The 27,870-nt window shown below is 39.6% G+C and overlaps 1 protein-coding gene across 7 annotated transcripts in view; it reads left to right on the top strand.

Moving 5' to 3' along the window:
• The window catches only part of GRAMD2B (GRAM domain containing 2B), a 120,919-nt gene that overhangs the window by 49,979 nt on the left and 43,070 nt on the right, over window positions 1-27,870 (top strand). The window lies entirely within an intron of this gene.

A 27,870-nucleotide genomic window follows, 5' to 3' on the forward strand; every position in this document is an offset into this window, starting at 1 on the left:
GGATGTTGGGAAAATAATTTTGTAGAAAATAAGCCTAACCACATTGAAGCTCAAAGTCCCAATACAGCCCTCCGTTTAGAATGACCATTTTCACAAATTCATTTCAGTTCAGATAATTGAATATCTACTTGTTCGATAACGATGGGCAATACAAGGATAAATGTTATTTTGGATCTGCCCTTTTGGAAGTTCAAGAGCAGAGTGGGTATGGGGGAGGCACAAATGAGTATTACTGTACTTCAAGGGACTTTGGTGACCATTGCCACATTAAACACACAGACAAGGTATGATAAAGAGTTTAGCCTATAACTGAGTCTTCTCTACTGTTAAAATATTTATCTATTTTGCAGGCTTTGGTAAAATTGGTTTGGGAGGAGGAGTTGTTTGTTTTTTCCTACAAAGTGGTATTTTCTAAGCCTATTGAAGTCACTTCTAATTCAGTCTATGATTTTAGACACTAACCCTTCTGAGCTCTAAAACTCTTGTTTTGGTATCAGGATAAGAGTAATTTAGGAAGGAGGACTATATATTATCATAAGGATATACTGATGTGTTAATTCCACTTTGAAATCATTTTAAGTTGCCAAATTTTTGTGCTTAGAAACCTGGTCTAACTTCTGTTTTGAACTTCATAACTTAGATTGATTATCACTAAGCTCAAAGTCTTGTTGAAGTCTGGGTGTCCCAATGGATATTTCTTCTAAGAGGATTAGAATGACTTGCTCCTCGCAATTTCCCTGCGTCTGTAACTGCATACATGTAGGCCTCGTCACCTAGAGCCTTAGCCTCCTAAGTAATAGTAGCTGGCACTTACTGAGAATGCTTACTGTGTGACAGGGAGTGTGCTCAACACTTTAAATGCATTCTCACAAAGAATGAGGCAGGTGCTATTATTTCCATGTTGCAGATAAAAGCACTGAAGCTCTGAGACTAGGCAGAGTCACACGGTTAATAAAAGAGCATCCAGGATTCAAGCCCAGGTCTCCTAACTTTACAGCATGAACTTACAACCACTATGCTGTGCACTGGTTCCTCTGTTCCAGAATCTATGATGGCCTTCCATGGCCTACTATTAAAAATGGGATCCTCTGCCAAGATTTTAAGATCCTTCATGATCTGGACCCACACAGACCATTGCAACCTCACTTCCTAATACTAGTCAGCATGCACATCTTTTATAGCCAAACAATCATACTAGCAGCCCTATACTTAAAGGGGTGATATGCAGCACTCCCGTGTTCATTGCAGATTACTCATAATAGCCAAGATATGAAATCAGCCTAAGTGTCCATCAACAGATGAATGGATAAGAAAATGTGCTATGTGTACACAAGATGCAAAATCAATCTAAGTTGTCCATCAATGGATAAATGGATAAGAAAATGTGGCATATATACACACTATTATTCAGCCCTTAAAAAGAAAGATCTTGTCATTTGTGACATGAATGAACCTAGAGGACATATGTTAGGCACAATAAGCCAGGAATAGAAAAACAAACACTGCGTGATCTCATTTGTGTGTGACATCTAAAAAAGGTTGACTCAGGCCTGGGACTGTGGCTCATGCCCATAATCCCAACACTTTGGGAGGCCGTGGCTGGAGGATCACTTGAGCCCAGGAGTTTAAGACCAGCCTGGGCAACAAAGTGAGACCCTATCTCTACCAAAAAAAAAAAAAAAAAAAAGTTAAGCATGATGGCGCACACCTGTGGTCCCAGTTACTCGGGAGGCTGAGGTGGGAGAATCGCTTGAGCCCAGGTAGTTGAGGCTGCGGTGAGCCATGTTCATGCCACTGCATTCCAGCCTGGACGCAGAGTGAGACCCTGTTTCAAAACTATAATTTAATTTAAAAATAAATTTAAAAGTTGGATTCATAGAAACAGTAGAATGGTGGTTGCCAGGTGCTGGAAGGTGGAAAAGGTGGGGAAGGAGGGAATAGGGAGTTGATCAGAGGGTACAAAGTTTCAATCAGAAGGAATAAGTTTTGAGATCTATTGCACAGCAAGGTGATTAGTGAATAACAATGTATTGTATATTTCAAAATAACTAAGAGTAAATTTCAAATGTCTCACCATAAAAATGATAGGTAAGCAAGACCATAGGTATGTTGCTTGATTTAATCATGCTACATTGTATACATATACCAAAACATTATCTTGTACCCCATAAACGTAAGCAATTATGATTTGTCAATTAAAAATAATATTAATTGTAAAATAATTTAAAAATATATTTCTTATAAAACTCAAAAAAAAGAAGTGATATGCAGAAGGAATAAGGAACTGGTATGTCAAACATAGGACCCAATGAATCCCCTTCTGTCTTCACTTTTCCTTACCGCTCGCTATTCCTTTCCCCTCTCTACTCTCTCTTCATTTACTTCTAGAAATCAACTCAAGTTTTTCTTCATGTGAAGCCTTCATTCATTACTGGCCATACTCATCTCTTCTTTACTGGTATTCACCTTGTACACATGTGGCTTCCGTCTCATAGAATTTAGCTGCTGTTATTATGATGATTAATTAACAATTAATGTTTATTGACAGTTTAGTTTGTACAAAGTACTGTTTCAAGTTGTTAACATATATTAATTCACCCACTAATCCAGTTGTATTAGTTATCTTTCCTCTAAATAGGTTGCAGACTCGGATTACATTTTTCCTTATTGAATTTCTCAGAGGCCCAAGCAACAGTCACTTTCGATAACCATCTGTTGGTGAGCTGGGGAAGCTAAGACCCCAGACCCACTAATTAAGATATATACTGTAATATGCTTGTAGCTGACAATCAGCTTGACTATGTCAGGGGAAATTCTATGTTTAAAATTTTTCTTAATCACATTTCCTATCAGTAGCGGTTAGAATTTCTAGGTACATTTACTTGCCCAAGAGCTATGGCTAATTTGTTCATCTTTCTGCTAGAAGAAGGTGAAGCTGCTGGTACACTCATCACCAAAGTGCATATTTGATGAAAAAATACAATGAACCCCTTTCTGACCAAGAATAAGTACTTTAGCTGTATATTTCCTTTTGAGATCCTAACTTTCTCTGCTTTTATTACCTTTTCTATTCTGAATTTTATGTTTCCAGTACTTGAAGAGTCGTAGCATAGCCTGACTTTTTTTGACACACATTTTTTTTTCCTTCAAGAGGCCAGAATACCCTTGCTCTAACTTTTGTTTGTTTGTGTGTTATTTAAGTTCTGGGGTACCTGTGCACAACGTGCAGGTTTGTTACACAGGTATACATGTGCCATGTTGGTTTGCTGCACCCAGCAACTCGTCATTTACATTAGGTATTTCTCCTAATGCTATCCCTCCCCCAAACCCCCACCGTTTTTACACATCTTATGAAACACACTTTTATTTCTTAAAGCTTCTTCTGGATCTCATTTAGTAATGTCCAGGTTACTTTTAATGAATTTCAACAAGTACCCAAAATGAATGCTGATATATTCTGAGCAAAAGTTATCTTGATTCATGTTTCAAATAATGAATTAAATTACATGTAATAACATTCAAATTGCAATTTGAATTTTTAACATTTGAACTTTAATAACTTGAGGTGTAAGAATTTTAGAAATTTGTCCAACTCCATATGTATGTAGGAAAAGGATAGATGTGAGCAACAAGAACATTTACCTTAAAAGGAAGCTCTCTGGTATTATCAATAAAGGTTGGTTATTTTTAGTATATATTTTTACTTAAAATAGTGAATTCAAGTAAAAATAAATGACCTGCAGTGGCAACATCTCTCATCTAAACGATTTGTCTTTGTGCATGGCATGTTGGAGTACTTGACAAACACAACACAGGTTGAAGTCAGGAACTGATCTTGAATTAGAAGCAAGAGAAATAAAGGCAAATATTTGTTGGACCTAACTCAGTTTCTTAGTGCTTACTTAATTCCAAACTTTGAAAGCTCCCATTTAGCAAAAGAAGATTATCTCTCTATCTGTGTATGTGTGTGCATATAATTTTTTTTTTTTTTTAATTTCCAGGTCATCAGATCTGACAGGCTGGGTGTGGTAGCTCACTATAATCCCAGCATTTTGGGAGGCCGAGGCAGGTGGATCACTTGAGGCCGAGAGTTTGAGACCAGCCTGGCCAACATAGTGAAACCCCGTCTCTACTATAACTACAAAAATTAACCAGGCGTGATGGCTTATGCCTCTAATCCCAACTACTAGGGAGGCTGAGGCGAGAGGCCTGGGAGGCAGAGGTTGCAGTGAGCCAAGATCGTGGATTGTGCCACTGCACTCCAGCCTGGGCAACATAGCAAGATCCAGTTCACTTTTCATTACAAACTTTGGGGTAGGAAAGAATAATGTATAACATGTTTTAACATATATTAATTCACCCACTAATCCATTAAATATGGGCCTTCATTGCATGAAAACTCATATTTTAAAATGTCATACATAGCATATTTATAAATTATATTAAACAAATTATATTAAAGTATAACACCCAATGGAGGAGTTTTAAAAAATGGAGAAAAATAAACAGTGTGCTCTGGTTTGAAAGGTTTTGAAAAATATATATAGTGAACCAAATCAGCTCTATGACTGGAGGTTAATATCACAGAAAATTGCTGATTTATCTGGGCAGTACATGAAGCAGTTAAGAATGCAGGCTGTAGGAAACTAGTATTTGAATTCTGGCTTTCCTGTCTCCTACAGGTGTGACTCTGGCAAGTTACTCAGCACCTCTAAGTCTCTGTTTCATTATCTATAATGGGGAATACTTAAGTCAGCTGTTTGATACAGGCTTGCTTTGAAGTTTACATGGGAAACATAAGAACAGACACTTTTCAAAAGAAGACATATATACAGCCAACAATCATGAAAAAAGGCTCAACATCACTCATCGTTACAGAAATGCAAATCAAAACTACAATGAAATTCCATCTCACACCAGTCAGGATGGCAATTATTAAAAAGTCAAAAAATAACAGATGCTGGTGAGGTTGCAGAGAAAAAGGAATGCTTATACACTGTTGGTGGGGGTGTAAATTAGTTTGACCATTGTGGAAGGCAGTGTGGCAATTCCTCAAATACCCAAGGACAGAAGTACCATTCAACTCAGCAATCCCTTTACTGGGTATATACCCAGAGAAATATAAATTGTTCTTTTATAAAGACACATGCATGTGTATGTTCATTGCTGCACTATTCACAATAGCAAAGACATGGAATCAACCTAAATGCCCATCAATGATAGACTGCATAAAGAAAATGTGGTACATATACACCATAGAATACTATCCAACCATAAAAACGAGATCACGTCCTTTGCATAAACATGAATGGAGCTGCAGGCCATTATCTTTAGCACACTAATGCAGGAACAGAAAACCAAATACCACATGTTCTCACTTGTAAGTGGGAGCTAAATGATGAGAACACATGGACACATAGAGGGGAACAACACACACTGGGATCTATTGGAGGGTGGAGAGTGGGAGGAGGGAGAAAATCAGGAAAAATAACTAATGGGTACTAGGTTTAATACCTGAGTGACAAAATAATCTGTATAACAAACCCCCATGATACAAGTTTGCCTGTATGACACACCTGCATATGTACCCCTGAACTTAAAATCAATGTTAAAGAAAAAAGTAAAATAATAAAGAAATGTACTTCACCTAGTGCCTACATATTATCAGCTCTCCATAAACTGTAGCTGTATTAGTCCTCATTTTTTAACATCTGGGATATGTTGTGGGGTGGGAGTGGGAGGATGACATAAAGTGTAATTAAACTAAATGGTCAAACTTCAAAGAGGTCAAATGCTTACAGTAGCCTGCAGTAATGTTCCGTAAAGTGACCCTGAGGACTCTTGTGACAGCACCTGAGCATTTCTTTGAATCTAACCAGGTGTGTTGGTTTTTACTTTATGCTAAAAGGATCTCATGCCATGAGTATTTTGTGACCTTCCAGCTAATTTAAATATTGCTTACTGATTTGGTGTTATACATTTGTTGTCCAATACTTCTGTCCATCAACCATTGATTCCACATTCTGCTTCCTGGACCCTCAGCTTTAAACTGCATTTTTGTTTCCATTTGCTAAACTTCAACAGAACTGTCCTTTAACACCTTTCTAATTTCTAAAATGCCGAGCTTTAGCCACTTTGCACATTTTCAAATGTAATAGAGCAAAGATCCTTGAGAGGATTCCTCCTCAGCCACCTTAATGACTGCTTCTTTATCCTTAAAGAGGAGTGTTTTATCCAAAGTTTGATTCGTCACCTTGAGAAGAGAAGCAGAACCAACTTAAACTACATTTCCTAAAGTAGAATAATTTACATTCCCTAAGATGGATATATGTAGCCGTCATTGGTCACTCCATGTGTGTCAAAGGTTTCTGTATTTATAATGGACATGATGTCCCAAGGTGCATAGTATTTGTAACAACTTTATTGAGATTTTACCTCATAAAATTTACCCATTTCCAGGTATAATTCCGTGACTCTTAGTAACATTACCAAGTGATGCACCATCACCATGACCCAGTTTAAGAACATTTTCATCCCTCCAATGAGGTCCCTCAGGTACATTTATTCTTAATCCTTATTTCAACTCCCAACCCCAGCTCTAGGCAATCACTATCTACTCCCTATCTCTATAAATCTGCCTTTTCTGGGCATTTCATAGAAATCCTTGTTCCATAGGCTTGATTTAAAGACAATTAGATTAGATCTTTTACTAAGCCTTTTACTTTATAAATATATGTCTTTTCACAAAAAAAAAAAAAAAAGGAAAGGGCTTTCATGTAGCAAGAGCAACAAGATGGGTCATAAAGACAGGTCAGTGCTTTATACTTTGTAACAATAAACATCCGTTGAATGTTGACTAAGTGACATTCATACTTAAGATTCCCAAACCACAACATCAAAGATAACTCAGGCTGCGATATTTGGGTACTTTTTTTTACGACCTCTTAAAATTTTGCATCTAATATTTATTACTGGTTTTTTTAAGTGACACCTGGAACATAATCTTCCCACATGTGTTGATGTTTTTTAAAGCAATACATGTAAAAAGTCAGAAAGCAAAACAATATAGATAGATACAAAATGAAAAATGGAGACCTTCATCCTGTCTCCTACCTTACAGTTCCTTGTCTCAAAGGTAACACTTTCCAACGTTTTGGTCTTTTTTCTTACGCTATTGTCATTTTAAGGCCAGAACCAAGTTTTTTGTTGATTAGTTTCCTTTTTTTTAGACTATCCAACTTCCGGTATACCTATAAATGTGTTGAACTTGGCGACATGAAGCATCTCGTGAGATTGTTATGATTAAGTGTGATCACACAGTATCTGCACACCATAGGAGAGCTCAATAAGTGGCAGGCATTACTCTCAAATACTGTTTTTTCCAAGCTTCTGTGCAGAATAGTTATCCACCCATAAAATGAATTCATAGTTTGAACAGTAGTCAACAAACCCGTTAGAATACAATCTGATGGTGATGACCTTAGTAAGGTAGACCCCCAGTGTTAAACAGAGGAATTGTGACTGAGCCATCCTGCCAATTCATTTTCTTGATCTCTTCTGTTCCTCTCTTCTAGTCTGGATGATCCTAGACAGACCCCCTAATTAGATGAGGTAGTGATATCTGGGCCACCCTCTGAACTATTAAATATGGGGCACAGTGGTGATGAGACCTGTTTTAAAAAGGAAGAGACCAAGGTGAGAGAAATGGAAATGTGAAGTTGGAGAAAGCGAGTAAAGAGATGAGAAAATAGAAGAGAGTTGGGAGAAGAGAGGGGGAAATAATACTGAGTTATATTGAAAAGAGAAAGAAAAAATTGGCTAATTTACTATTAACCTACATAATCTTCCTGTTCTGCCCTGGCAGATATTCCTTCTCTTCTCTCTGTATTCTATTCTGTGTCTTGTCTCAGGCAATAAAATGGGGTATTGACAAGCCTCTTCTTCCCTAATGGAGATTTTTGTTTTGTTTTGTTTTTTGAGACAGGGTCTCATTCTGTCACCCAGGCTGGAGTCCAGTGACGTGATCACGGTTCACTGCAGTCTCAGCCTCTCGGTTCAGGTGGTCCTCCCACCTCAGCCTCTGGAGTAGCTGGGACTACAGGCATGCACCACCAGGCCTGGCTATTTTTCTTATTTTTTTGTTGAGACAGGGTTTCACCATGTTACCCAGACTGGTCTTGAACTCCTGGATTCAAGAGATTTGCCCACCTCAGCCTCCCAAGTGCTGGGATTACAGGCATGAGCCACTATACCCAGCCCTAGTGGAGATGTTGATCTGTGTATACATGTTGGTGTTTTCTTAAAGTCCATATATATCAGGTGTATGATTATATCCATATTTGTTGTGTTTCACATTATGCCCAGCTTGTGCAGTGAGTTAAAAACTAGGAAAAACCTTGGAAAAACAGTATGCTAATTTTTGTGTCCTTTATAATAATTAATAATTAAGGATTATTTTCTGAAACAGTTGTGTTCCTACAAATGATTCTGAAACCTTTAGTGTGTATTGCTGTAAAATGTGTATTGTAAGTTGAATTGCTATATATCGATAGTGATGAAAAACTATCAATTCATCAGAACAACTTTTATTATCACTACATTTTTTCTGTAATTCATTAAAAAATAACACCTCATTTGATCTATTTAATCCTTAAATATTATGCAGGATGCTCTGCGTACTATACGGTGTGGTCCCCAAAAAGCCTATGTTTATTGTTAAGAATATATTTCTTTTCCTCTGGCTCTCCCTTCCTTCCTTAATAACAAAGTTGCATAGTATATAAAGTTGGACCTGTCTTGATATGAAGTTGGTAGATTTCTTAGGTGTGTTCTTGATTTAATCAGGATCTTTTCTGAAAATTTTACAAAGAATCACAGCACCTTTTCTCAAATTCTAAAATCACAAAATATCAGACCTTGCATCAGAATAATAAAAAGCATATGAGCTAAGAGAAAAGCAGTATTTGACAGTTGATGATGACCAGAGAGACTTGATTGAGTACTCAACTGACATTTACTAAGTACTCCTGTGCCATGGGTACCATGCTAAGTGTCTTAAATATCACCAGGATGAAACATGTAAAGCCTTTGCCATAAGGAAAATGGAATAGAGAGGAAAGGAATATTTTGTTTTGAGATTCGATCTTCTTTCAAAGAAGAAACTAAGTAGCTCCAGAAAATATGTCAAAGCTTAGACAAGATGAAGTAATATCATTGCTATTCATTAGACACTATTCAAAGTGCTTTTACAGATATACATATAATAAGGTAGGTACTATTTTCATCACATTTTATATGTAGGAGAGACACAGTGACTTGCCCAAGTCATAACAGCTGTTAAAGTGTTGAAGTCAAAATAGAAAGGCAGGCAGTCTAAACTGAACCAGCCTCCTAAAATCATTCATTATACAATCGCACTAGGTTTAGGAAGGGCAAAGATGCAGAAGACAAAGTATCTCCTGTTAAAGTCTGTGCAACCCTGCCTAGCTCTCTTAACTTTTGTATGTGTGTTTTCTAATCTTTATAAAACAAACACTCATTTCCATTCTACAATTCTAACATTGAAAGAATTTATAATGCTCTGTAGAAGACAAGATTAGCTGTCAATTGAGCACTTGTGCTTTCTCTGTATTGTCAAACAGAGGTACCTCTTTGGATACTTGCATATTCATCTGTGCTCCAACCTAGCAGTAGAGAAGTTCATTTTTTCGGTTGAAGCTCTACATCGTAATTGGCACAGCAGTCCTTCATGGATTCCAATTTTTAAAAACCATAAAGGGGTTCTTCTTTGCACAAGTACAGAGTGTTTCTATAAAGTGATGTGACTGATGTGTTTTAAAAGCATGTGAATGTTGTATCTTTAAAAGTAGTCACCAAAGAAACCCAAGAACTTTTCCAACAATGCTGCAATTGCACAAAATCTTCTTGAAATTCTTCTTGTAGTGTTACTTTCAAAGCCTGGAGCCAATTCTTGCAATAGTCATAAGGTTGGCAAATCTTTCGAGAGTGAATTCAGGTTTTGAAAAACAACCTGGAGTTACTTGAAGCCAAATTTGGTGAATAAGAATAGTTTAAACATCTTTAAATCACTCTGTGGATAAGATCATTTTTTATCAAAAACAAGATGTGACTATAAAATAAGACTGAGTTTCTGGCAATCCTTAACAAACTAATTTCTATACATCCAATTCAACATTTATTACTTTGTAACCATATTATGAAAATAGTAAAATTTTATGGTGATTATTCTTTTTCAGTGTTTACAATATACTCAGGTAGGTGTTGGTGTGTCGTAAGTATTAAGAATTATTTTTAAATTAAAAATTATTTTTTTAAAATGTCCATGAGCTTAGGCAGTGAAAGTTCAGCTATCACAATCTTCTTGTACTAGCTTCTACTCTATTGCACATTATGGTAATTTGTGTAGAAATCACACTTTCTCAAACCCCCTGCCCATATTCCAAATGGCCTTTCTTTCACTGTCTATAAGACACTACCCCTGACTTTCCCACATGATAATTATCAATTTTTAGCATTAAGCTTTCCATTTTTGTCTGGCACCTGATAGTTAACCTCTGTTAGCTGACTGGTTTACTCCCTGAGACGTTCCTGAGCATACCGACGGACAAGCATATTCTCCTGTTCTTGACTTTGGGTCAGAATGGACTCATTAGCACAGCAGTGTTACACAACCATTTGATCTAAGATCTAATTTTAACACTGTACTGTTCAGTAACTTTTAGGTGCTATGTCTTCACTCTTCTCTAATCCAAAATAAGTAATTCAGCAAGCAGTCACCTAGTGCTTACTCTGTGCAGGGAATACAAGGCTAAATGAGGTATGTGTGATGCCCTTTAAGAGTGTCCAGTCTGGGGAGAGGGGAACGGGACGCATTCCCACATAACTAATACCACGTGATAAGAATTCCACAGTAATTAAATGTTGTGAGGACAGAGATGCAGGCAATTTGTGTTTCGTGGGGTGAGATAAGAGGTGCTGTTTGAAGTGAGGTTGAGGGACAAGGAAGAATGTGCCTTTAACTGGAGGGAGAAAATTATTTCAGGCAGAGGGAGGAACAAGGAAAGGATACTTGAAAGTTCAAATGCATGTTCTTGATGGGCACTTACGGGTCTCCTGTGGCGTGACTGGCTGGGGCTGGGAGAACTCACAGTGAGAGCAGAAGGGGGAAGGACTCGGAGCCCCCGGTTAGGTGCCCCCTCTTGCTTTGCTCTTTCCTCCTTTTACAGCTTTGGCTCTACTACTGACTCTTTGAAACTTTAGGGAAGTCGTTCTCCTCTTTGGTTTTCAGTTTCCTTCTCTGTAAAGAGAGAGGGCTGAATGACCTGATTTGTTAGATCCCTTCCAACCTGAAGAGTCTTTGAAGAAACTGCCCTACTTCTCTGCGCACTTCTGTAGTTTTTGTATAAAGAATTCTATCGGACTGAACAAACGAAGGAAAGCCTTTTTAATATGAGTCCTTGCTTTCTTATGTGGTTTGTCCCCTTTATTTTTTTTATTTCCTTTTATTTCTTTCCCTAGGTAAACATATACCTGTTTAAGGCAGGACTGCCACTGGAACATACCTAAACTATCCTCTTACATGTTTATAGAGACATATCAGCATTCACATTGCATCAGACAACCCCACTTTCCCACAATGCCTTCTGGATTGGTTCATAACAGAGATGCCTAATGGGGTAACATAATTTAAACCTGTAACACAAATGGAGACCAAATTCATTATTGGTAGAGTTGCAAGCTTCTCTGATATACTTAATGTCTGAAAATAATCAAAGGTTGTACTTAAATAGAGAATACAATTTTAGGTTAAAAAGCCCTTTTCCTCAGAAATGAAATTGGGGAATACCTAAGAGATACCAGTTTCCCACTTGAACTTAATATTAGCATTTTAATTTACTTTATATTCATTTAAGTACTTATATTTCCACAATAATTGAATTTAATGCACACTTTTTGAGGACCTACTATTTTTAGACATTATACTGTGTTATAGATTATTAGGATGTATTAGGCATGAACTGTGTCCCCTAGAACATTAGGCCCAGTGCAGTGACTCACACCTATAATCCCAGCACTTTGGGAGGCCGAGATGGGAGGATCACTTGAGGCCAGGAGTTTGAGGTCAGCCTGGGCAACATAACAAGACCCTGCCTCTACCACAAATAATATAGAAATTAGACGGGTGCGGTGGTACAAGCCTATAGTTCCAGCTACTTGGAAGGCTGAGGTGGGAGGATCGCTTGAGCCCAGGAGTTCAAAGCTGCAGTGAGCTCTTATCATGCCACTGCACTTCAGCCTGAGGAGCCTGTCTCTTAATTTAAAAAAAAAAAAATCATTTGGTCAGGTTCACTATAATTTGAGCAACATCTTGCTATTACATTAACTATGAATTTCAATCTACTGTGCTATGTACAGGCATTTTTAAGAGAATAGTGAGGAAGACACTAGCCCAGCATGGGAATTGAATGAAGGCCTCCTGGAAGAAATGATGATTATCTGAGAGAAGTTTTGAAGGAAGAAGAGGAGTCAGTTGCCTACTCTGCCAAAAAGAGACAGAAATCATTCTAACTGGAAAAAAGTAGCCTAAATTAAGGCACAGTGATGTGAAACAGCCAGGTGACTGTTAAGAATTAATATTACTAGAAGATAAAATGTATAAACTTGAAGGGCAGCACATCAGGCAGAAGCAGTAGGATGGAAGAAGGTCCCAGAGGACATGTTTTTGTGATGAGAAGGAGGTTTGGTTTATCTATAAGGCACAGGGGCCACTGACAGGGTTTACCCAGGGATGTGATATAGCCAGGTTTGAGTTTTTTCGAGATAATGCTAGTGACAGTTGAAGATAGATTTGTTGGAGAACAAAGCAGGAAGCAGGAATTAGCTGGCTATAAAACAATCCAGGTAAGATGATTCTGGTAGGGGAGGGGGAGAATGAGTTTGAGAAATTTTGAGGAAAAATTGGAAGGACCAGGTGATGGAATGGATTGATAGAGCAAGGAAGCCAGAATGACTTAGTTTTTCTCTTCAGAAAGGCTGTGTGGATTATGATGCCATTGCATTATGCCATGGAAGGAGATTTGGGGTATTAAAAAATGAATTCCCTTTTTTAATAGTTGTAGGATAGAGTTTAGAGCTAGCAGATAGATGTGGCAATTGTTGGCCTATAGGTGAGAGTTAAAATAATGAGAGTGGCTCCAATTTCCCAATAAGAAGAGTAGGAAACCAAAGACAGAACCTGGGAATGATTCTGTGTTAGGATGAAGGTCAAAAAAGGCCACAAAGGTGATGGGGAATAAACAGCACAGCAGAGAATAAAACAAAACAAAAACAACCAAACAAAACAAAACAGAGGAACAGAATCATGAAAAAACAAACAAGGAAAGGAGAATCCCAAAAGATAGTCACCAGTGGCAAGTACAACCAAGAGCAGCTACTAAACTGCCCTTGGCATTTGGAAATAGAGAAATCACCAGAGAATCTTTCCAAATAAATTTTAGTGGCACGATGGTCATGAGGGCCAGACTCTGTGGGTAGATGGGAAATGAGGAAGCCAACATAGCCTGTGTAGACTTTACTGCCATTTCACATAATCCCTCACTGTCAATGCTTGGCTTACGTCATGGCTCAGATTGGTGCACACTGGAATCTTCTTTGTCAATATGGCGTCTCTTGTGTCCCTGTATGTCTGCCTGTAATCTTCTATCCTTCCAGTTCTCATCCCTTGCCATTCTCACGACCTGTGCTTTTCAGCCTCAGAGAGAAGCATAAGCTCTTGATGTTTCCATGTTCTCCTAGCCTATCAGCCCCTTCTGGACTTATTTCCTAGGTGGCTCAGGAAGCTATGCAGGCTTTAAGAAGTTTGTCTGAGAAGTGAAGAAAAGAGAGAAAGGTAACTGGAGGAGCAAAGTCAATGAAAGGTTTTGTTTTTTAGGTGAGAGAGAGCCTTGTGAGCCTGTACATAACCTCGGAGAAACAGCCTGCAGAGAGGGAGAATATGAAGGGGCACACCCGATAAGTGCTAGAACAAGCCCAGAGGTGTCAGAAATGGGCTTGAACATGAGTAAGAGGCCTTGCCTTCTCAAAGTGGAGGAATGAATAGATGCAGTCGATGCAGATATAAGTAGAGGTCTGGGGAAGAAATGTGGGTGCTCTCCTATAATGACTTCAAGTTTCAGTTTCCTTAGTGAAGTCATGACAAGGCCCCTTTCACCAAAAAGGATGAGTTGTGTTTCGTCAGGGGCTTGAGGAACATGGAGAGTGTTTGAAATACGAGCTGATGAAATAAAACAGGATGTCCAGGCACCGTTGAGGGCCCAGCAAAGGGACTGATCTACAATAAAGATAAATAAAGATTTTTTCCCTACAATGTGCTCAGAATCTTAGTATTAGAAGTTTAAAAGGGTGATCTGGGGATTTTATCTGAGTGGGCATGGCAGAACGAAGAGCATAATTGGAAATTAAGGGTGAACAATCACATATATGGTCTGAGCTGCCTCAGGAAATAAGTCCAGAAGAGGTTGATTGATTGACAATGAGACTATGGAAACATCAATAGCTGATGCTTTTCTCTGAGGCTGAAACACACAGGTGGTGAGAATGGCAAGGGATGAGAATTGGAAGGATAGGAGATTACAGGTAGATATGGGGACATTAGAGATGACATATTGACAAAGAACATTCCTGTACACAGCAGTCTGAGCCATGATGCAAGCCCAGTGTTTGACCACAAGGGATTATGTGAAATGTCAGTAAAGGTTGTTGGTGATAAGGCCATTATTACTGGATGCCATCCACATGGACATTTAAGAGTCCATGTGCCAAAGTCCTCAAGAAAGAAGTATGTCAGAGGATGAATGCAATAGGAACACTAAAGACAGTGTATCAAAAGTAACCTGCAAGACGTTGGACTCTCCGTATGTTGAAATATATAGATATTTCATATATGTCTACTTGTTGAATACAGATAAAATTGATTGTTTCTTTGTTTTTGGTTTTGCTTGTTTTTTTTGTTTTTTTTTTTTTTAGACAGAATCACTCTGTTGCCCAGGCTGAAGTGCAGTGGCACGATCTTGGCTCACTGCAACCTCCACCTCCTGGACTCAAGTGATTCTCGTGCATCAGCCACCCGAGTAGCTGGGATTACAGGCACATGCCACCATGCCCAGCTAATTTTTATATTTTTGTAGAGATAGGGTTTCACCCTGTTCACCGGGCTGATCTTGAACTCCTGACCTCAAGCGATCATCCTGCCTCAGTTCCCAAAGTGCTGGGATTACAGACACCACGCCTGGCCAAAATTGATTGTATTTTTGAAACTCAAGTGAACAAACACAAAAGCAATTCGAAATAATAGTACTTAGTAAGCTGACTGATTATCAGAAAAATTATAAAAGTCAATGTATGGTTTGGCTGAGTCCCCACCCAAATCTCATCTTGACTGTAGCTCCCATAATCCCCACATGTCATCAGAGGGAGCCAGTGGGAGGTAGTTGAATCATGGGAGCAGGTTTTTCCCATACTATTTTCATGGTAGTGAATAAGGCTCATCAGAACTGATGGTTTTATAAAGGGCAGTTCCCCCTGCACACGCTTTCTGGTCTGCCACCATGTAAGATGTGCCTTTGCTCCTCCTTCACGTTCCACCGTGATTGTGAGGCCTCCCCAGTCATGTGGAACAGTGATTCCATTAAAACTCTTTTTTTTTGTATAAATTACCCTGTCTTGGATGTTTCTTCATAGCAGTGTGAAAATGGACTAATATAGTCAATTACCTTTCTTAACTACAATAAAAAGTTAATAAAATAAATCGGAGAAAGAGTTACAGACTAGCATCCAAAAATATAAAATACCCAGAAATCTATTTAATAAGACTTCAAGTAAAACAACACACCTACTAACGGAGAAAACTTGAATAAATGGAGTTTACCTTCCTCAAAAGGAAAACTTATAAAGCATTTCTTAAATGTATAAGTTCACTGCAACTCCAAACAAAATCTCAGTGACTCTCTTGAGAAAACATTTCAGAATGATTCTAAAATTATTCTGAAAGACTGAAGCATTCAGAAATATCCAGGTCAAGTCTGAATAATAAAAAGATAGACCCACAGCTTATCATGATGAAGCTATCCTAATGAAGGTTCAGAAGGAAATCCAAATATATATGGAGGTATTTTTAAATCCATGGGGAAAAGATGGAACAACTGGTTAGCCATTTGGGAAAAACTAGAGCTGGAAATCTACTCCATTCCATAATTAAAATAAGCCCCTGATCTATCAAGTATTTAGACACAGAAAAAAAGAAACCACAAAAGTACTAGAAGAAAACAAGAACTACTATATAATATGGAAATAGGAAGTCTTACAATGCATGGAATTAAATTCAGAAGTTATAAAGGGGAAGATTGATAAATTTAACCAAAATGAAAAAATTATGTGAGATAATAAAATAAGGCATTACAAAGGACCGTCAATTCTGTATTAGATTAATGAACTACACATTAACACAATGGTATATTTTGTAGCATTCATGAAAGGTGGCATTTATCTCTAATCATGGGGGTAGAATAGTCTCAGGACTATCTTCGACTTTTTTTTAATTGCATAAAACATGTATAAAATGATCCTATTATACAAAATTCTATATTGACATTTCTATTTATTGAAATAGGCCTGGAAAAATGTTCCCCAAAATGTTAAAAATGATGATATTCTCTAAATTATGTTTTCTTATTTTTTTTTTTCATGGTGTTGGTAAGGTTTGAATTTTCTAGAATGTGCATGTATTATGGCAGAGGAAAAAATATTTAAAACATAATTATGTATATTTTTTTCTTACAGTTAAGATCACCTACTTTGCAGAGGAGATAGATACCTTTTAGACATTAAAATACTGTTAGCTGGGCTTATCTGAAATGTAACAGCATGAAGACAGCTTTGTAATGTTGTAATCATTGTCCCTGAAATTAAGTCCAACTTCATACTGTGAAATTAGGTACACAGCCTACATAGGCTCTGGGCTATGGATTGCTCCAAACTACAGACTGGGCTCTCACTGGTGCTGCAGAGGAAAGCAGGCTGTTTGCAACCACTTTCAGGATTGACTCAGGGCCCCCCTCCTCTACTTTGTCACCTTCACACTGTTTCAATGATTATCTTCCTAGCCTTTTATAGCCTGAAAACTATGCAGGTGCTCAAAGGACAATCAGTAGGCTCCCAGCCTTTCTCCTCTTCTTCCCATACTCCTTCTCTTTATTTAGGCCATTTGATCATGCCATACAAGGGAGAACTATAAATAATAATGCTGGCACACAGCAACATTTCACAATTACCATTGCAATGACTAGTCCTGATATAAGATTTTTTTTTTTTGCTAAAACAGATAATATGGTTTTAATTCTAATGAGCAGAGCTCCTCCAGTGAGGATTTTTTTAGGAATATAGGAACCAGCTCATTAGAGGTTCTTGATAAAATATACTTCTGAATTGCAGGCATTTCAGTGGTAAACAGGAAGCAGAACCTACCTGATAATTGTGACAGTCTTAGATGGTCACAGGATTATATCTGCTGAAATCTGTTTCCTCACACTAAAAATTTTCAAATCAAATCAAAACACTTTTTTTCTGGCTAAAATAAATTTTTAAGCCTTGTTTTAGTGTATTTGTGCATACCTTTTTATGTAAAAAATCTATGAATGTTACTAAAGTCTCACAACATCCTAAGAAGGAATTATTATTCCTAATATGCCTATGAAGATAACTTCAACAAGAGGGCTAACTATCCCACTGAATACCAGACACAACAAAAGTAAAAACAGATAGGATTTGAATTCAGCACATTAACCCACTAACTCCTAATCTCATCTTCACGTTCTTCACCTGAATATTTACATCAGTCATGATTTTGAAGCAACGTCTTTCAAACCCCTCCCTAAAATCCTAAAATGCTTTTTTTTTTTTTTTTTTTTTTTTGAGATGGAGTCTCGCTCTGCCACCCAGGCTGGAGTATAATGGTGTGATCTCGGCTCACTGCAACCTCCGCCTCTCGGGTTCAAGCAATTCTCCTGCCTGAGCCTCCCTAGTAGCTGGGATTTCTGGTGCCCACCACCATGCCCAGCTAATTTTTGTATTTTTAGTAGAGCTGGGGTTTCACCGTGTTGGCCAGGCTGGTCTCAAACTCCTGACCGCAAATGATCCACCTGCCTTGGCCTCCCAAAGTGCTGGGATTACAGGCATGAGCCTCTGCACCCGGCCTAAAATGCTTTTTCTAATGTGTATTGACATGTATGCATTATAGAACTTCTAGATTTTTCTGTGAGCCTCCTGCTTAAACTCCCTCTCTAAATATTTCCTTGCAATCTGGTCTAGTTTAAGATACCATGTACAACTGGTGTCTCAAAATTAAATATGGTCTCTATTACTTCCCTTCTTTAAAGATTTTTTTTTTAATCAAAATCTATGATTCTACAAAGCTCATTGTAGAAACCTTGACAAACACAGATCATAGCAAAAAATAAGATAAAAAAACACCAGTAATTGTATTTCCCAAAGAAAACTCAGATGTGGCTCATATTTTGATTTTGGATAATATATCTAACTAATCATCCAAAATCCAAAATTACTAAGTATTTGGAAACTTCTTTCCTGAAGTAGCATTACAGATTGATGGTTAATGGGGATTGTTTTTCCAGTAGTACTGATAAACTTACCAGTCTCTCCCAGCCCTCCTTAGAAGATTGCTGGATGAAAGTAACAATAGTAATTGACTCGTTTCCCACTTAGCCCAGTAATCTTGCCTTGGTTGACACTCAGCTCAGTAGTTCCAAGGTTTTGGTGGGTATAAGACTTAAATTTTTAAAAAGTCTGAAGTAGACCTAAGAAGTGCGTTTTTACAAGGCCCATACCTAAATGGTTCTGACATGGAAAGTTCTTAGGCCACAGTTTGAGAACCTCTCGTTTATGGAGTTCACAGACTGATCTTTCAGAAACTGTATGGCTCAGGCGTACCTGAAATGACTTTTAATGGAAGAGAGGAAGATTCGTCAGCTTTATTTATATTCTCACTCCTAGTTTTAGTAAGTGTTGTTTCAGTCTGTGTATTTCTCTGCACAGCCAGGGTCCTATTAATTAGCTAAAATCAAACAGGGCCCCTGCAGGCAAAACCCTGAAGCTTCAGAGTCCTCTCACATCCTCTTTCACTATCTCCCTTCCCTTGTGTCTTCAAAGACATCTTTGCCCAGTCGCCGTCTGCTCTCCCCACAGAGATGCTGACATTGAACTTTCCTGCACAATAGTTTTCTGTCTTTTCTCAGTAAAACTGGCTTTCTCTCAGCTGTGATGGAAAGACTCCATCAGTGATTTCATGCGTGCATGTTGTTATATCCATAACAGGAAACAGTGAGCTGTAAAAGATAGAGAGGCCGGCCAGGCGCTGTAGCTCATGCCTGTAATCCCAACACTTTGGGAGGCTGAGGCAGGTGGATCGCCTGAGGTCAGGAGTTCAAGACCAGCCTGGCCAACATAGTGAAATGCCGTCTCTACTAAAAATACAAAAAATTAGCTGGGCGTGGTGGCGGGCACCTGTAATCCCAGCTACTAGGGAGGCTGAGGCAGGAGAATCCCTTGAACCCAGGAGGCAGAGGTTGCAGTGAGCCAAGATTGCACCATCGCACTCTAGCCTGGGCAAGAAGAGCAAAACTCCATCTCAAAAAAAAAAGAGGCCTTCCAGCACTCCACCACCACCAATCCTGGCCTACCTTTTCCAAAGAAGATTATTCCAAGAGAAAAATAGGTGGAGCACACTGGGGTAGGGGGCCAGGGTGGTAGTAAGGGAATTTATGGAATTTAAGGACAGGAGCCCTTCCCATTATCCCCCACTATTCTGTGCAGATGTCTGTCTGCCTTAAGAAAAAGCTGGCCTTCTAGCTTAGAAAAGACATTTCTTCCCTGCCCTCTCTAAGGTAACTTGCCTATTTGGTATCTGAAGCCATTCAAGGAGATGGTACGAATTATTGTTTTGTAAAAGCCGTTTTTTTATGAACCAAATTCTGTAGACTTTTTGTTCTAAGAGTTGGCAAGAACCTTTTGTAAGGATAAGGGGACAGGTGCCCTTTGAAGTATATGTTTATGATTGATCAATTCAGAGAATCTAATACTTTTGAGAGAGCTGATTTTTACATCTAGAATTCCATTTTTTGTTTCAAACATACTGTTCATCTTTTAGATCTATACAGAATTGTTACAGACCTTGTAAATTATCCAAGATAAATGAGCATATTCACATGAAAACCCGGACAATCTTTTTTTCTTCTCCTTCTTCAACTTTTATTTTTAGTTCAAGGGTACATGTGCAGGATGTGCAGGTTTGTTACATAGGTAGACGGGTGCCATAGTGGCTTGCTGCACCGATCAACCCATCGCCTAGGTATTAAGCCCAGCATCCATTAGCTATTCTTCCTGGTGCTCTCCCTCCCACCTCTCCTGACAGGGCTTAGTGTGTGATGTTCTTCTCCCTGTGTCCATGTGTTCTCATCTTTCAGCCCCCACTTATGAGTGAGAACATGCAGTGTTTAATTTTCTTTTCCTGCATTAGTTGGCTGAGAATGGTGGCTTCCAGCTCCATCCATGTCCGTGCAAAGGACATGATCTCAGTCTTTTTTATGGCTGCACAGTATTCCATGGTGTATAATGTACCACATTTTCTTTATCCAGTCTATCATTGATGGGCATTTGGGTTGATTCCATGACTTTGCTATTGTAAATAGCGCTGCAGTGAACATACTTGTGCCTGTATCTTTATAATAGAATGATTTCTATTCCTTTGGGTACATACCCAGTAATGGGGTTACTGGATCAAATGGTGTTTCTGCTTCTAAGTCTTTGAGGAATCGCCATACTGTCTTCCACAATGATTGGACTAATTTACACTCCCACCAGCAGTGTAAAAGCATTCTTTTTTCTCTGCAGCCTTGCCAGCATCTGTTTTTTCTTCACTTTTTAATAATCGCCATTCTGACTGGTGTGAGATGGTATCTCGTTGTGGTTTTGATTTGTATTTCTCTAATGATCAGTGATGTCGAGCTTTTTTTCATATGAAAAACCCAGACAATCTTGAGGGCCAGCACAGCCTGAGGACTTGCTGACACAAAGTATTGATGGGCCAGAGGAAGTGGGCAGCCTGGCTGTCACATCACCCCCTGTGTCTGCTGCTGCTCACGTTTCTCTCACTGTCTCTTGGGTATGTGGTGGGGGGGTTGGGGGGGTGAGGAGGGGGTGGGAGGGCAGATTAAAGAGGAGCAGCTGCAGCCTGAGGCACAGACAGCATGCAGAGTGGCTCCATCATCCCACCTAGAGTCATGGACACATACCCACTTCGATACATTCTGTTCACAGCCATAATTCCTTTCATGCTGATTCGTGTCATTGGGAATCTCTCTTCTTCAGCTTCAAGCTGAATCCGACTTGGGTGTTGAGACTGGGGAATGGCATTTCCATTTTTTCTCTCTTCAGGACAGCCAGAGCAGGAAGGGCAAGAAAAAAGGGATGCTGGTACCTGGTGATGTCAAAGTAGGTAGCTCCTAGTGCTGTGCTAGCAAGAGCCATGTGGGCTAGTGTGAGAACAGGAACTCTCCCAAGTCCCCCACTGGGTAACCAGATACCCAACAGTGTGCCTAGAGATGCTTTAGTCCACTCCAATCCTAAATACTACTATGTCGTGCTAATAGTTTCCCTGAAAAACAGCCATATTTCACTCATTTTTAAAAAATCAATTACAATTTTGTCTTAAGGTTTAATGTTGGTATTGTGTTTATTTTTTCAAAGTATCTTTCTTCTAGAGTTATACACTGCAATAATTACAGATGAAAAGATAATACGGTCTGGGATTTGTCTCAAAACCAGTAGGAGGTAGGAGTGGTGGGCTACAGGTATAAAGATGAAACAAGATCGCCTTGTTTATACTATTCTGTCTACTTTGTACATGTTTTATGTGTTATAAAATGTTCATAGTAAGTGGTTTAAAACTTTAAAAATCATTTATGAAAATAAGTGGGTACCCTTATTCACTCAGCTGTGCTGTAAGTTTCATATTAACCCCCCAAAACTAGACCAGTCTGAGTGTTTCTAATAAAATCCAGCAATAACCATGACTGATTTTAAAACATTCACTGCTTCTCTTATCAACAATGCCTAGCTTCATTGGTCATGTAGAAAATGCATACATTCCCCAAGCTTTTAAAAATTTAACAACAACAACAACAACAAAAAAAAACTCTGTGTGTTCTCAATTTGACTAAGGTGTGACAGAGAGCAGCTCTGTGACACAGGCTGTGAGAGGAGGATCTGGTGTGGAGGCGAGGAAACCAGGGCCCTTACTAAGACACTGAAATATGATAAACATCCTTATGAAGATGCCACTCCCAGAAACTGGGACGTGAGCTACTCTTAGGAAGCCACAGACCATGAAGTACAGATTCTTCTCCTGGAACCTTCTCCATTTCCAAGAAGGCATAAAACGAAGGAAAGCAATCCTGTTTTCTTTCCATTTCTTGGAATCTAATATCTAAGCATTGCCCTTTCAACTCTAGCAAAGTACAGCAAACTCAGGCATGGTGGCCCCTCCCAGCAGTAATTATGAGATCATTTGGCCTCAGTAACCAGGCAGACTCCACTACCTTTCACCTAGTTTTGTGGGAAGAAATGATAAAGCTCCCTCGATGGAAATGTTCCTTCTTTAGCCATAACCTTCACAGGATCCATCTGTCTAATGTTTGTCTGAAGGTATTGGAAGGGCAGGCTGTTGCCTCTCCAAAAGCATCCTCAGTAGTTTAGTCTACTGAACTATGGGGGGTTGTTCCAGAACAGGATCCAAACCCCAGCAAAAAACTCCTGGCCTTTCCCATGCCAGTTTTCCCAAACCCAGGAATTCCAAGTGAAGTACATCCATTCCTATTGCTATCTATACTGTCTGGTGTAGCCAAAATGGGCTCTGGGCTAGAAATCAGAAAGCCTGGCCTTTGGAGCTGGTTTAAGGAACATGAAGTCCTTAAGGTAAACGAATTGAACCCCTTTGTGGGGATACAGAGATGTGACAAGACCAGGATCCTGCCCTCCAGAGGCATATGGTCAAAGCAGGGCAAAGACAAGTAAACAGTAGCCCATTTATAATTTTTTTTTTTTTTTTGAGACAGAGTCTCACTCTGTTTCCCAGGTTGGAATACAGTGTGGCATGATCTTGACTTACCGCAACCTCCGCCTCCCAGGTTCAAGCAATTCTTTGGCCTCAGCCTCTTGAGTAGTTGGGATTACAGGCATGCACCACCACACCCAGCTAATGTTTGTATTTTTAGTAGAGAGAGGGTTTCACTGACCAGGCTGGTCTCAAACTCCTAACCTCAAGTAACCCACCCGCCTCAGCCTTCCAAAGTGCTGGGATTACAGGTGTGAGCCACAGCACCTGACCCCATTTGTAATTTTTAAACAAACCATATACTAAAGTGATACAGTTTCCATGACAGTCACAGGGTACTGGAAAGGAGCACAAAGAAGAAGAGGTCAGTCCTTAGGACCCAGAAGGGGTTGGGGAAGTCGCCAGGCAGGAGGTAACCCCAGCAAGAGCTATATCTTGAAAGATAAGCAGTGCGTGCAAGGGACCACAGAGAAGGCACGGCAGCTCAAGAGGAGGGTGCTTGGGGGCAGCATGACAAGAGGTTCAAAGCCAGAAAGGGAGGCTTCACATTGCAGAGGACCTGTTTGCTGTACTCATCTTCAGCTTTATCCTGTAGGCAACAGAGAGCCAAAGGGGTTTTAAAGGAGGAGAAGGGATGATGTGATCATATTTGGGCTTTGCAAAGATCACAGAGCAAAGTGATCTTCCATACAGATGGAAGGAGGAGAGGTCACATATAACTCAAATGAGGTAGGGAGGTATAGTGGTCCAGGCAGGAGGCATTGAGGACCCTAGCTAAGTCAACTAAATGAGGGAAAGAAAAAGAGGGGACTTAACTGGAAAATATTAAGAAGGTAAATCTACAGGTCTTGGTGTCTGGCCGGGCTTGGAAAGAGAAGGTTGGTCATAGTACGCGAGTAATAGAGGCTTCAGTCACCAAGACTGGAGTTGTGTTGGCCCTCAATGAACTCATCTTTGTTTCCTTATTTGTGAAATGTGGATAACACCTGTCTTACATGCCTGCCTCAAACATCTGTCTAACATGCCTGTCTTACATGCCCGCATGAGGGTTAGTGTGGTATCATGGTGTCATGGGTATGAATGCTCCTTGAATGGCAAAGCACCATGCAAATATAAAGTCATTCAGGAAATCCAGTAGAAAGGAGTGGCAAGGAAGAGGGAAGAGGCAAAGATGTGTTTTCCAAAGCAACACGTTTAAAGTGCAGATAGAGAAAATGCATATTTATGGTGGGAGAAATTAAGGACAGTAAATAAAGATGTCAAATGTAAAATTAAAATCTTTTAGATCCACTGCTTATTTCCTTGAAAGAGGTACTAACTGTCATGTACAAATTATATTCAATCTAATTATTCTATCCCGTAAAAGTTAGCTATATTTAAGATATTGGGGTAAACATTTTAACAGCAGTGAAGAGTTATCACTAGTTCCATAATTATTTCCTATGTTGATACTTGTAACAATTAAAATCATGTATAATATATTTTTACATAACAATATGGAATAATTCTATATTGTTGACACTAACATGACAAACCACATGGATACATTCTAGGGAAAGCCAAATACAGATATGAGACATTTGCATTCGTGGTAGGTTAACACCTTTGAAACCTCGCAATCTGAAATAACTAAAACTATACTCTCTTTTATTTTTTGCCATGGGATATCATGAACTTCTTTTTCCTTACGTGTGTCTCATTTGAGGGTGTTTGGGTTAAACCAAAGCCTTTTACATAAAACTGCTTTCACCAATATATAGATATATTCCACTTTTTAAAAGTGACAATGTCTTTCTTCTCTAGAAGTTGAGTCCCATTAATTTTTTATTAGAAAAAGAATCCTTAGCTTTAATAATACTTGGCATTTAAGCAAAGAGAATTTTCACATGTGCTGCTGACGCCCGTGTTGATTCACTTGGTGGAATATGGCGTGAGACCCGAACCTGGCCTCTGGGAAAGTCCTGTATGTCACATCCTGTGAACACCCTAGTCTGTCCTCATATGTGTGCGGCTCTGCACTGTAAGATCAGAACACAGGAGACTGAGGAAGTAGCAATGCGGAGTTTGAGTGAAGGAGAAACAAAGGCACAGGTTTCTGGAACTATTTTGGACCCCCGTAGTAACTTTTAACTCTGCTACAACGCCCATGTACTTGGTCTTTTAAGCTCTCTCTGGCTTTTGATATCTTTTTTTTTTCCTCCGACATGAAACAGAAGACAGAGTTACAGGAAATGAAGGGTATAAGAGGAAAGAAAGAGCTATAGTCATCACAAATGCCAGGGTGGCAAGAGGCAGCTCTTCTTTCAGGGGCTTAGCTGAGGGCCAGAGGAGCACAGCTCGTCTCCATGGGGGTGGAGAGGGGTGTCTCAAAACAAAAGCAAACATTTCTCTCTTCTAAGTTGGCTTCTAATGGCCCTGGTTTTTGTCTGTTTTAACCTAAAAGGTTATTGCACTATTAATAGGCAAAAAATTCTCTTCTGACCACATACATGTATTTCTAGCATAATATATTCTCTCTCTCTCTCTCTCTCTCTGGATACAATTTATTAGCATATTAGCATAAATATAATTTTTGTAAGGTCAGACAAGAGATTTGAAGTGTAATTCAAGGGGAATTTGTATTAACATAATGAAACATTCTGCTGTGAAGTTGACTAGCAGTGCCTCTCTGGGTTATCATTTCTGACTCGTCCCATTTCCTTTCTCACCTATCACCTGGTCCTCATTCATTCTCTGTCCTAGAAGAGAACCTCTAAATCTGGTGTCAGTCCATTCAGCCTGCTGCAAAAAAAAAAAAAAAAAAAAAAAAATGTTGCTCCCTGTGTCCCGGCCAGTCTGGCTCTAGCCTCAGCTCAAAGGGACCCAGGTACAGCTCTGGCTACCACTCCATAGGGTGCAAGCTATAAGCCTTCACGGCTTCCATGTGGTGCTAATCCTGCAGACACACAGAATGCAAGAGTGAAGAAGGCTTGACGACTTCCACCTAGATTTCAGAGGATATATCAGAAGGCCTACGTGCCCAGGCAGAAGCCTATCATGCAGCGTAGCCAACACAAAAACTCTACAAGGGCAGTGCTGAGGGGAAATGTGGGGTTGTGCCCCCACACAGAGTGCCCACTGGGGCACTGCCTAGTGGAACTGTAGGAAGGGAGCCACTGTCCTCCAGACCCCGGAATGGTAGAGCCTCTGGCAGCTTGCACCCTATATCTGGTAAACCCACAGGCGCTCAACTCCAACCTGTGAGAGCAGCTAGAGAGGCTGCACCCTGCAAAGCTGCAGAGACAGAACTGCCCAAGGCCTTGGGAGCTCACTCCTTGCGCCAGTGAGCTCCGTGACTTGGTCTTGAACTTCCAGCCTCCAAAACCATGAGAAAGAAATTTCTGTTGTTTACAAGTATGTTAGTCCATTTGCATTGCTGTGAAAGAGTACCTGACACTGGGTAATTTATAAAGAAAAGAGCTTTAATTGGTTCATAGTTCTGCAGGCTATACAGGAAGCATGGTGTAAGCAATCTCAAAAGAGATCGTTTTGGAGCTTTAAGACTTAATGACTGCCTTGCTGGGTTTCAGACTTGTGTAGGGCCTACTTCCCCTTTCTTTTGGCTGACTTCTCCTTTCTGGAATGGGAATGTTTATCCAGTGCCTGTATCACCATTGTATCTTGGAAGTACATAACTTTTTTTATTTTACAGGCTCATCGGTGGTAGGAGATGAGTCTCATATGAGACTTAGGACTTTAGACCTGATGCTGGAACAAGTTAAGACTTTTGGGGACTTTGGGGAAAGTATGATTGTATTTTGCAATGTGAGGATGAGATGTGAGGGGCCAGGGGCAGAACGATATGGTTTGGATGTTTGTCCCCTCCAAATCTCATGTTCCAATGTGATTCCCAGTGTCAGAGGTGGGACCTGGTGGAAGATGATTGGATCACGGCAGTGGTTCCCTCACAAATGGGTTCACACCAACCCCTTGGTGATGAGTGAGTTCTCACTCAGTTCATATAAGATCTAGTTTTTTTGAAAGAGTCTTGGACTTCCCCTTCTCTCTGTTGCTCCCACTCTCACCATGGGACGTGCCTTCGCCTTCCACCACGATTGTAAGCTCCCTGAGGTCCTGACCAGAAGGAGATGCCGGCACTATGCTTCCTAGATAGCCTGCAGAACTGTGAACCAATTAAACCTCTTTTCTTTATAAATTACCCAGTCTTAGGTATTCCTCTATAGCAATGCAAATGGATTGACATTCTTGTAAACAACAGAAATTTATTTCTCATGGTTTTGGAGGCTGGAAGTTCAAGATGAAGTCATCAGCAAATTCAGTATCTGGTGAGGACATATTTGCTGTTTTAGGGATGGCTATATTTTGTTGGATCCTCATGTGGTGGAAGGGACTAATGAGCTCCTTACAAGGGCATTAATCCCATTCATGAGAGCTCTACCCTCATAATCTAATCACCTCCCAAAAGCCCCACATCCTAATGCCTTCACCTTAGGGGTTAGAATTTCAACATATCAGTATTTGGTGGACACAAACATTCAGACCATAGCACCCGGTTTCCCTGACATTACTCTCTTGCAATACCCGTCTATCAAAAGATAGACAATAATTTTCTCATAAGTATCAGGTTCATAAACTGTCACATCTCAGGAAACCATGGCAGGGCCTGT

The sequence above is a fragment of the Papio anubis genome, chromosome 5, assembly GCF_008728515.1.
Source record: "Papio anubis isolate 15944 chromosome 5, Panubis1.0, whole genome shotgun sequence".
Taxonomy (NCBI): domain Eukaryota; kingdom Metazoa; phylum Chordata; class Mammalia; order Primates; family Cercopithecidae; genus Papio; species Papio anubis.